The sequence below is a fragment of the Corvus kubaryi genome, unplaced genomic scaffold, assembly GCF_017639235.1.
Source record: "Corvus kubaryi isolate FWS band 111438036 unplaced genomic scaffold, C.kubaryi_AGA036_p1.0 67, whole genome shotgun sequence".
Classification (NCBI taxonomy): domain Eukaryota; kingdom Metazoa; phylum Chordata; class Aves; order Passeriformes; family Corvidae; genus Corvus; species Corvus kubaryi.
In genome coordinates, this window is record NW_024582055.1 from 2,157,967 (window position 1) to 2,168,639 (window position 10,673).

At 37.4% G+C, this 10,673-nt stretch overlaps 1 long non-coding RNA gene across 1 annotated transcript; it reads right to left on the reverse strand.

Annotated features, from left to right (window-relative positions):
* Positions 1-3,522: 3,522 nt before the first annotated feature.
* Positions 3,523-7,812, reverse strand: LOC121674297. Its single transcript, XR_006019527.1, has 2 exons — positions 7,744-7,812; positions 3,523-5,030 (listed from the first exon to the last, which is right to left on the reverse strand). It is a non-coding gene; the product is annotated as an uncharacterized LOC121674297 (long non-coding RNA).
* Positions 7,813-10,673: the final 2,861 nt, after the last annotated feature.

Sequence of the window (10,673 nt, forward strand, 5' to 3'; positions counted from 1 at the left end):
CTAAAGAGAAAGCAATGTACAAGTAAGAAGTTCTTGAAAGAACACAAGATCACACTAACATAAGAACCAACAACTCCAGATTAAAACCAAAGGTCAGCTTCAAATGTGAGAAGTATTTTATTTAAAGCACAACAATCCTGAACGTGGATACCATTTGGTCAGATATAGTAATCTTCCTTCTCCTTGTCTTCTTCCTGGGCATAAGTATGTGTGCAGATAATATGCCTGTGTGTGACAAGGACAAACAGCATGGGGAAAGGCAATGGGATTTCATGTTATTTTCTAGTATTTCTCCACTGATTAGGCACATCAGGATATGGACCACAGAAGGACATGGCATCACTTCTAGCAGGGACACAGTAGGTTGTATTTCTACGCTTCCCTGAGAGCTACTGTGTACCTCCTGAGATGGGCCAACACACAGCAGCAGAATCTGAACACAGGAAATGTTGGGATGTACCATTTGGCAGACGCTTCACAGAGTGTGTGTGAAATCCTTCTGGGCAGATCTCTCTCTGGAAATCAGGGATGTTGGATGTATTCCTGGCTCTAAGAACCTCTTACCAGTCAAGATAAAGGACAAGCTAAGGATGAGGAGGGACATGGGGGCAATTGCACACACTGGCATCTGCTCTTAATGACCAGAACGACATCAGGGGACACAAATATCCCCTTTTGGATATTGTGTTGAGGTTTTTCAGCTATATATCATAGCTATAGACCATTGTGTGACAAGTGGGAAATTGATTTTTCACCAGCCTCGGTGAAGGGGGCAACAAACCTTGTCCTTTTGCTGTGTGAGGGAGCATTCAGCAGGGTTAGGTGTTAACAAGTTCCTGCCTTCAGAGGTGAACACAACTTTTATACAGCACAGCAGGAAGCTCCAAAAACACCCTAACAGTGACACTGAACTGTGAGTGCCACCAGCTACCTCTCTGATCAACTCCTGGCTTCTAAAAATTCTTCAGACAGAAAAAACATTCTTTTTAAGGAGGTAAAAGTTTATATACTACCACAGTACTAGCAACTCACATCCTCCTAAGAAATCAAAACCTGCATTCTATGACTTCTGCTCTCTAGCTTAATCTGTAGAGCTCCACAGTTCTCTCCTAAGGAAGAAGCTGTGGGAGGACAAAGTACAATTTTACATCGGCTTTATACTTGCTGGTCTGCTGGGTGCTGCTGCAAACACAAAATACTAAAAACAAACGAAAAATAGACAATCAAAAAAACCTAAAAACAAACTTAAACAAGGTTAAACAATAGTACTCCTTGCTATATACTAATATAGTTTGCTTCAGGTCATCTAAATTACTCCACCCCAACTGAAAAAAAAAGAATACTAAAGAGAATAATTGGTGAATACATACAATATCTAAATCCATTTTTCTGATGAATGAGAGGTTATTTCATATATTATTATTGAATTAATGAGACTGGCTATTCTGAGAATGACCTTTACATTATTTTGATGTAGACATTTCTAATATGAATAAAATGTCTTTTTCTGAAAGTACTATTCAGTGACCATTTATAAAAAAAATCACATTTGAAAAATACAAAACAGGCCTCAAAGAAAAAAAATTTGGTTTTTGTTTGGAATGTATTTCAAAATATATTTGAAATACGTTTCAAAAACATAATTACACAAAAGCAGATCTTAGTTAGAAAAGGCATGTATTTTAAGTATTTTACTTACTTTTCATCAGTAGATATTAGTCACTTAAATAACTTTTTTCCAGTATACCTTTCATCAATTAAAAAATATTCTTTAGTTATCTGGTTCAGAGAACAAGGCAACATAGGCATCTTAATAGGATTATCGGAAAGTAAATTAAAGAAATGAAAGAACACTACAAAGTCACATCCTTGTTGAAGCCAGAGAAGAGTGGAGTCAATTTATGAAAGGTTACATGTCTTTAGTACCATTAGGCAAAATAAAAGAAAATGTATTACACTGTTTGTTCAGTTTTTCCATCCTTATGGTATTTCCTCTGATTCTACTGTTTCCTTTTGAAGTACTACCTCAACATTTAGCCTGCAAACAAATTGTATTTTAGCATAAACCTGTACTTAACTTTTATTCTGTAGGCCTCTATGCAAAAGCCTGAGTTAGCACATAAGGTCAGAAAAATAGACTTTTTAAACAATATAACAGCAAACCACAGAATTCTGAAGAATATTACATACTTTTTGTGAAAGTGAAAAACTTTAGTTTACTTTAGTCAACGTTACTAATAGAAGCATGTTTTAAAAAATCAGTAAGTAATAGCTAAACACATGTGAATTGTATACACAGACAGAATGGTCTACAAAAATATAATAAAATGGTTTAGAATTCCTGTGTTTAAATTTCCTTAACAAATTTTAGAACCAAAAAGAGAAACTTTCTTTTATGCCAGTGTAAATGCAGGTGACAGTAGCAGTTTTGATATACCTGATGTCATTACAGTTTTCTGCTGGTTTAGCACTGAGAATGTCTTTTCATTCTAATAATTATCTTTGGCTATCCCAAGCCTGATAATAGTGTAATCCCTACCCTAACAATATGGTCATCAGATGAACTTGTAGGATTGTTACAGATGATTGGGAAGAGCTGCATGGAAAACTATATCAAAAGACATTTCTCCAATACAGCTGAGTAGAATGACAGCAGACATACAGCCACAGATGCAAACAGGTCTCTGACAAGCAGAGAACACTGGATGTTTTAGAGAGTTTCTTATTTTGAAGCTCACTGACGAGCCATTCTACTGAAGACAGAAGGGGCCAGAGAGGTAATTTTAAAAATCTTTCCCAGCTATCAGCTTTACCAGAACTTAAACTTTTACTAAATTTAAGGACTGGATGCAATCAATTTGGTTATTGCTCAGGTATTCTAAATCATCGTTGAGGACAAGAAAAAGAAGTAACAGCATTGAGAGACTTTTCTTTCAATATATGCTGATACAGGGTTAAAGCGAGAGAATTAGAGAAATAGTGATTTAGAATACAGGGATAAAGCCACAAATGACATTAGGCACTGAACCCCCATTTAGATGACAGAGCACTCCCATGGGTCTGGAAACTTTTGATCACCTGGTGCCTATACCTAATGCTGCAGTACCTTCCAAAAGCTGATGCACTTACACACTGATCCCAGTGACTTGCTCTGTCATAACCAGCATGCTTCAGGCCCACTGTGAATCAATTTCATCTGGATCAGAGACACTCAGAGCTGCCAGGTCTAAGCATTCAAACTCAGTAAACAAGGTTCCTACCTTTGCCAGGCAATTTGCAGAGCTTTAATTTCAGCTTTTGCTCCATTTTGTCACAGGGTTTCACAGCATATGCAATTACCAAAGTAATTCAGGCACTTACAGAGTAAAATATCAGCAGAGAGCCAAAACTACTAGATCCATGCCTACTGCTGAAGGCCAGGCCTTACTTTTCTTCAAAGTGGACTTGAACAACTGCTTCTCATCAGCTGCAACTCTGAAAGTGTCTCTGATTAAGTACGAAAATTGTTACATGTTTTTCTTCAGGACAACTAAATTTTAAAATACAGTTACAATATATGAATGGAGAAGCCCTTCTACAACATCAGAGCAAAGGTTTACTTACCCTGTTACCCGACTTCCAATAACAAGTTACTCACAGGTGTTCAGGAAAAGAGCATGAGTGTGACAAACAGTATGTGCCAGGAGAAAGACCCCTCCCTCCAATACCATACAAGCATCTGACAATCAATTTTAGGGAAGATGTTTTATAGTCACTAATGGACACCGTATTTTCCAAATTTTTTCTTATTCTCTTGGACTCCCTACCTCTAGAAAGCATAAGTTTAAACTACTAACCTCTCCCCAAGGGGGAAGAGGGGTATTATTTTTCCACTTTAGAACTGCTGCTTGAATAATGGCATTGGGCACCTTTTAGAACCAGCATTGTCAGAAACAGTGAGCAATCACTCCCCATTCACCTCCTCTATACTCTCATGATTTCTTAAATCTCCATCATATTTCATCTCACCAGTTTTCTGTCGTTTGAAGAGTCAGTTTCATCTTTCTTTTAAGAACTTCCCCTCTTCCACACCTCTGTTCTTTCCCACTCTGGGCCTTACCTGGTTTTTGAATACAATTCCAAGCTGTCTTTCTTAAGTGCTGAGAACTAAATTAGAGCCCAGCATTGGATATGTCAGTGCAGCTCTTTTAACTTGTCCTTAAGTGCATTCATTACTTTGCATTTATGGATAGTGTAGTTCTGCATGACTTTTAGTCGCATCACATGAACATTCTTCACAAAGTCAAATAAAAGCAGTATTTGCAGTCACCAGCTTTTATTCCCTTGAAATCAGGGCTGATTTAGTGCAAGGTCATGCTACACAACCACTCACTCAGTCACTTAATTTCTTAGTTTCCCAAGGACTCCAAGGTAATACCATGCTAACCTTAGATTTGCTACAGTTCATATTCTTCTTTTATTCTCAAACTCTTTACTATTGGTACTGCAGTTTGAGACTGTTCCAAAGGCTTCTCAGTGAAGAAGGCAAAACCTTGCTTTAGTGTGTTTCTAAAATCCTGTGAAGCAAGGAGTGCAGCAAACACTAGAAAACACCTGTTTGCTACTGCCACACGTTCCGTCAGCTGCTTCTTTCACCTCACTTCTCTACTCCTTTTGTGTTAGCCAGTCCCACCAGTTTACCAGCATGCTTCACCATCTCACAGTTTTATAGAGGCTTATGATCTACCACACATCAGCTGAAATCCAGTTCCACCACTGGTCCCTTCTAATGCTGCTGCAGATCTCAAAAGGAAGTCACATATACCTGATTAGGAAGGTAAATTACTTCTCTAAACTTGTATTCTCCTTCTTCCAAAATCAAGGATAAAATTCTTCATCATCGGTTTTCTCAAGAAGTAAGTAAGAGTTTGTACAGCTTCCTGTGGTCTTGTTGCTGATTTCAGAGGAGTAGAGCCAACATCATGTGGTGGATCAAGTCCTTCATTTTCATTTGGATATATTCTATTCTTACAAGCAAAGGGCTGAAGTTTCTAGTCAAGGGACAAAAAAGCTACATTTTAAAATTTTCACCTAAATAATATGAAGTGACAGGAACTACAGTTAAGAAGAAAGTCTGGCCGGTTTTATTTTTCCAAAACTGGAAATAGGTTAGATGCAAATCATTTGAGGTGCAAGATTACTCTTCCCACTCTATGGGGCAGTAAAAACCATGTTTAATGTAAAAATACATGAAGACCTGCAAGCTCTGTCTTGTCCGTTCTAGCTGGCATGTCTAATACTCAAATGGAATTCTCAGGTTTGTACAGCAATAACTATTCCCTTTGAAATCACCAGAAACATAGCAGGAGTTCAGCTGAAACTAATGGGACCACTTTCGGAGCAGGATACTTGGCAGCTGAAGCAGTGCTGTCACAATCTGGCTTTTGCAAAATACTTTCAAAACGGAGTTAAGTTATCCCCACATAAAAACACCTGCTGCTGTGATACCATAAAATAAATTTTGCAGATGTTATTTTTAGCCAAAACGACTTTTTTTGTTTATTTGTTTAATTAAATACCCATCTCTTCTTATATTGATTGCAGGGCATCTGTTCATTTGCATGATTCTGACTAGTCTTCAGTCCTATATTTGCCTTTCCATTCTGTTTATTCATTTGTACTCATACTACTGTTACAACAAAGATTTTCTGATCTGTTCTGTGCTTTTCCTCCTTCCACCAGGGACCATTCATCTTAACAGAGTTAAAGTTATGAAATATGAATTAATAATTATTCCAAGTCAATAAAAAACCTATGCCAGTATACAAAATTTTTGTAATTTCTACAATGTGTTGGGCAAATAAAAACCTACAAAAGAGATTAACAAGAGTTTCTGAAGTTTAAATATTTAAATCATCTCCAGTTGATGCAAGGACACAGTTCTGATGACCTCACTGGAATTACCAAAATGTCTGTGTCTTATAACCACTAGCACTTAAAAATCCAAGTCAAACATAACTGAACCTCCAGACACCTTACTCTAAAGAAATACAAGAAATTCCAAAGAAAGCCTGCTCATCTGTCTAAGGCAGGTGCAGGGGAGTGCTGCCATCTGTCTTATGATTCTCTTTGTAATATCCCTAAGTCTACCTTATACTTCTGTGTGTCATTCAGTCTGCCCACCCCTCAAAGTGCTGAGCTACCTGGAGATGAAGTGCAGGGTGCAGGTATTTAGCAGCTGTTCTTTATAATACTAAATCTACCTTCCTTTTTTTTTTAATTCCCCAGACTCCAATGTAGCAGACTAGGACAGAAAAGTTTATTTTTGCTGTTCAACTATTCAACTGCCAATATCAGCGAAGGTTTAATTTTAAGCAAGGAATGTACACCATTTTCTTGTATACTCACAATATTTTTAAACCTCATACTTGTACAATATTTAATTTATATTATCTAGATGAGTTAAGCAAAAGGCTATTTTTCTTTTAAAAACAAAACATATTTTTTTCTAGTTTTCTCCCAGCTAGGGGGCAAAATTAGCTATTTCACAATTCCTGGTGGTAATTTCTTAATTAATTTCCACTAGAAATTGTACAAGTTACTGTCAAAATACCACTCGAGAAATCACATGTGATGTCAAAGAATCCATATAATTTAATTTATCCGTTTGTTATCTTGCAAACCAGATGACAGTAAGGGCAGCAAATAACATCTGAGCATTAGTTGTAGACATGTATTATCAAAACATTACCACAAGATATGTACCTCTATTCCAAGAGGAAATAGTCTCAGGTTGTTATAGAACCTCCAGCTGGGAACATAATATCAGAGCTGAGCTTGGGACTTTGAAAGCAAATGGTCCACCAGATTTAAAAAGAAAAAATGAAGTGACCCCAATACAGAAAGAGTGCATTCAGTAGCATTGCAAAAAAATCCCAAGAACATAAGAAAGCCATAAGCAATGCCCAAGTCACAAATTAATCTTACTTATGTATTTATCTGAGTTGCTTAATCTACACTTTCTTTTCTTTTTCAACCCTTATTTCTATTTTTACTTATTTAATCTTCTCGTTTTTAACTGGAAATCTATGTTCCCTCATTTTTGACTTTGCTTCAAAGCAGAGTCTGCCGTTTAGTTTCACATAAGCTTGTCGTGAAAAAGCTATCAAAACCATTCATGCAGTCTGCCCTCTTCTCAGGGACAAAAGAGAACATCAAAGTGCTTTGTACTTATTGTAAATGTGTGACCCTCCTTCCCAGACTGCCAAGATGCAAATACATAGCTGCATTCAATTTTGATGAAATTCTCACAGCACAGTAATGCAGCTTGAGCTTTGTGTTTCAGAAAGGAAAGCAGCAGAAATTGAATACAGATGCAATAAACTCTGAAAATAATATTGTTCTTGCAACACAAACCTTTTTACAGCACTGAAGGAAAATACACATTTTAACTGCTTTGCATTAACCAGAGGGGTTTTTTTATACCTTTCATTTCCTGTTTTCATTATTCAAATAGAAAGCATTCAGAATTTTAAACAAAAATCACTCCTGACCTTTTCAGTAAGGGGAAGTACAATGAGACTTAACTTCACAATTTAGGAGTATTCACAATACTCCTAAATTGTATTACCTGACCCTGATGCCTCCTATTTTCAGCTTTATTACTTATGATTTCTTTATGATCTTTCAAGATAATTAAAGAGACTGCATTGTTATTTAAATAAATAGTCCATAAACTGAAGATAAAACTGCAAACCAAGTTACCTTTTCCAAAAGGAATCCTTGTATTTTAGCTTTCAGTGAAGGAGGACCATTTCTTACGGTACCACACTGGAAAAAAAGGGTGTGGGGGGGAAAAGAAATCATTTTAGTCACTGAGAAACAAAAAATATGGGTTTCAATATGTCAAGGCTTTGTTCCATCTGGGAGTGTGAAAGCATATGTAATTTTAAGTTATTCAATTTAAAGCATCTAAAACATGTTCCACTTAATCATTTACATATTGCAGCGCTGTTTTATTAAATAGTGGAATACTTATAGCTTCTGGCTCTAATCAAAGTGTTTTCTCAAAATTATTTTGCCTATTTCAAGTGAAGACTTAAAATGTGAAAACAGACAATCCAGTAAATATTTGAAAGGAAATGATCTATGAATATTCACTCATAAATGGCGGAGTGAAAGAACACACAAAAGCTACTCTGAACATAATCTTCTCCAGACCATCAAAGCATGACCAGATCTACCTCATGTGGCTACAATGACTTGTAACTGTCTTGAAAATGCTTTGATTATAAATAAAGGACTGGAAGAAATTCTCAAGATTAGTAATTTTAGAATGTTACTAATGTTAGAATGTTATAGACCATTTCTGTCCTCCCATTTTCAAAAGCAACACACTAATGGAACTGTTCGGCTGACTCTTTAAACACAGAAAAACAGCAAGCCAGATAGAGGTTCAAGTTAAAAATGAACCACTAGATTAAAACTGGTCCTGCATGCATGGGACAACATTCCTGTCTCCTAAACAGAGACACATCTGCCTGCTTGTGCTCTGCCACCACTGCCAGCACTTTCCCATAGGTGGAAAGAGTCCTTTCTTACCCTCTCAGCACTTTGCACTAGAAAACTCTTTTCTGTTCTGCCTTTTCCCTCTAAGTTGAAAACTTAAACCAAATCTTTACCCTGAAAAACGGATTTTTAATCTCAGGGGAAGGACTTTCATTTATTTTAACCAAAGAGAAGGATACACTAACATCAGCAGGGCTGTGGTTACCTGGCTGCTTTCCTAAATTGGTCTTCCACGTAACTCATCTGCACAATGTTTACAGAGGCCTTCACACAGTTTATATATAGGGACACCTAACTGGCAAAGCCTACACAGGTGCCAGCGTGAGACAGGTGTCCATTGGCAGTCATGCCACGGTAGAGACCCTGCTCCTACAAGGATGCTGCCTCCCAGGCACCTGCCACTCATTGTTACAGCTTTCCTGGGACCCAGCACCAGAAACAGAGCGAGGAGGTCTGTGGAAAGAAGGGAAAGAGAGAGGACCAGGAAACTGCTGTCACAGCATTACTCGTGTCCTCTCTCTGTCCTAACAGCAGCTGCGAGGACACCAAACTCCTGCATTCGGACATCTACATTCCAGCCGGTGCCCAAGATGGAAGGTCGTGATTCCTGCACGAAGCCCCAAAATGATGACTCGTAGCATCTCCATAACTGAGTGTTCTTTGCTTTATTTGGAAATGGATTTGCACTAAGATGCCTAAATAATTACATACCATTTATCACATGCATCAACAGTTTACTGCCTTTGGCCGTCCAACTGATTTCAGATAAAGTCAGTTTGGATTTGTGTAAGCACAGGACTAAATATTTACTGGAGGTAATGGCATTCTTCAAAAGAAATTATTACACTGCTAATGCAGGCAATGCAATAAAAATGACTTCTCTTTAAAAATTTATTTATAGTAATTATTCTGCATCTTGGTGTTTTTCTTTTTTAAAAAACAAACTGGTGAAAAATACTAATTTTAATATAATATTTTAAAGTCTTATTTAAAATGCTGGAGGCACTTTATTTGACATTTCTAAACAGCACCATTTTCATTTCCTTCTGAAAAGGAAATGGAAGTAATTGCCATCATTCTTGTGACATTTTTTAAATTTTCAGTAGCAGCTTTTTTTGTTTGTTTGGAATTGTGGGGGTTTGTTGCTTGTTTGGTGCTGGTTTTTTTGGAAATAGGATTATAGATGGATCTGTGGTGGGTTAGCCCTGGCTGTCAGTCAGCCACCCTCACTGCCATTCTCAGCAGGACAGGGCGAGAGTGTAAGATGAAAAAAATCTCCATGGTGTAGGTAAGGGCAGGGAGCTCCCTCACCAGTTAACAAAAAACCCCAAAAACTAAAACCACCTCCCTGCCTTCTTCCCAGGCTCAACTTCAGCCCTGAGTTTTCTGCCTCCTGCTCCCCCTGAGGAGCTGAGCACTGCCCTGAGGGCTCCTTAGAGCCCCTGGAAGTGGTGGAACTGGCCACACCTCACAGAGCAGTGCTGTGGTTCAGCTGGGGACCTGACTGCTGCTAACAGAAATATCCATTAAAAATCCTGTCTAATCCTCCAGTAACAGGCAAGGATAAGCAAACTTCTGACAATATACAGGATTAAAAACAAGTCTTTCAGCTTCCTTCCCTAAGTTTTAGGCTTAATTTCTTCTGTGACAATGACAGAAAAAATGAACTGTCTCAAGGATATCTAGATAGATAGATAGATAGATAGATAGATAGATATAAACACGAGGGAATTAGTCAACAATGTATTTTGGGTTTTGAAATATTAGAGTGACAACCCCTTAGTATGCACCTTTTCAGATCAAGAGAATTTAAAGGCAAACAGCACTAAAGATACTGAAGGAAGGGGCTTGGATCTAAGCACACAATTCAAATGAGTTAATAAGGTACAAATCACTAACGGTCATGTTCACTTCATGGAAAAAAACACAAAAGTCGGAAGGTCTGCACTTTGAAATGGGTATAGTCAAAAAAACCCAAACCAAACCAATTTGAATTTTTTTACAAAAAGATAGAATTCCAGTGAACATGAAGTAGTAAGAGTTCTGAAATTAGCTATACAGAAATAATATTACTTATAATACATGCTATATGAGTATTTGGTTTCAAAATTACATCATTTTTCTCC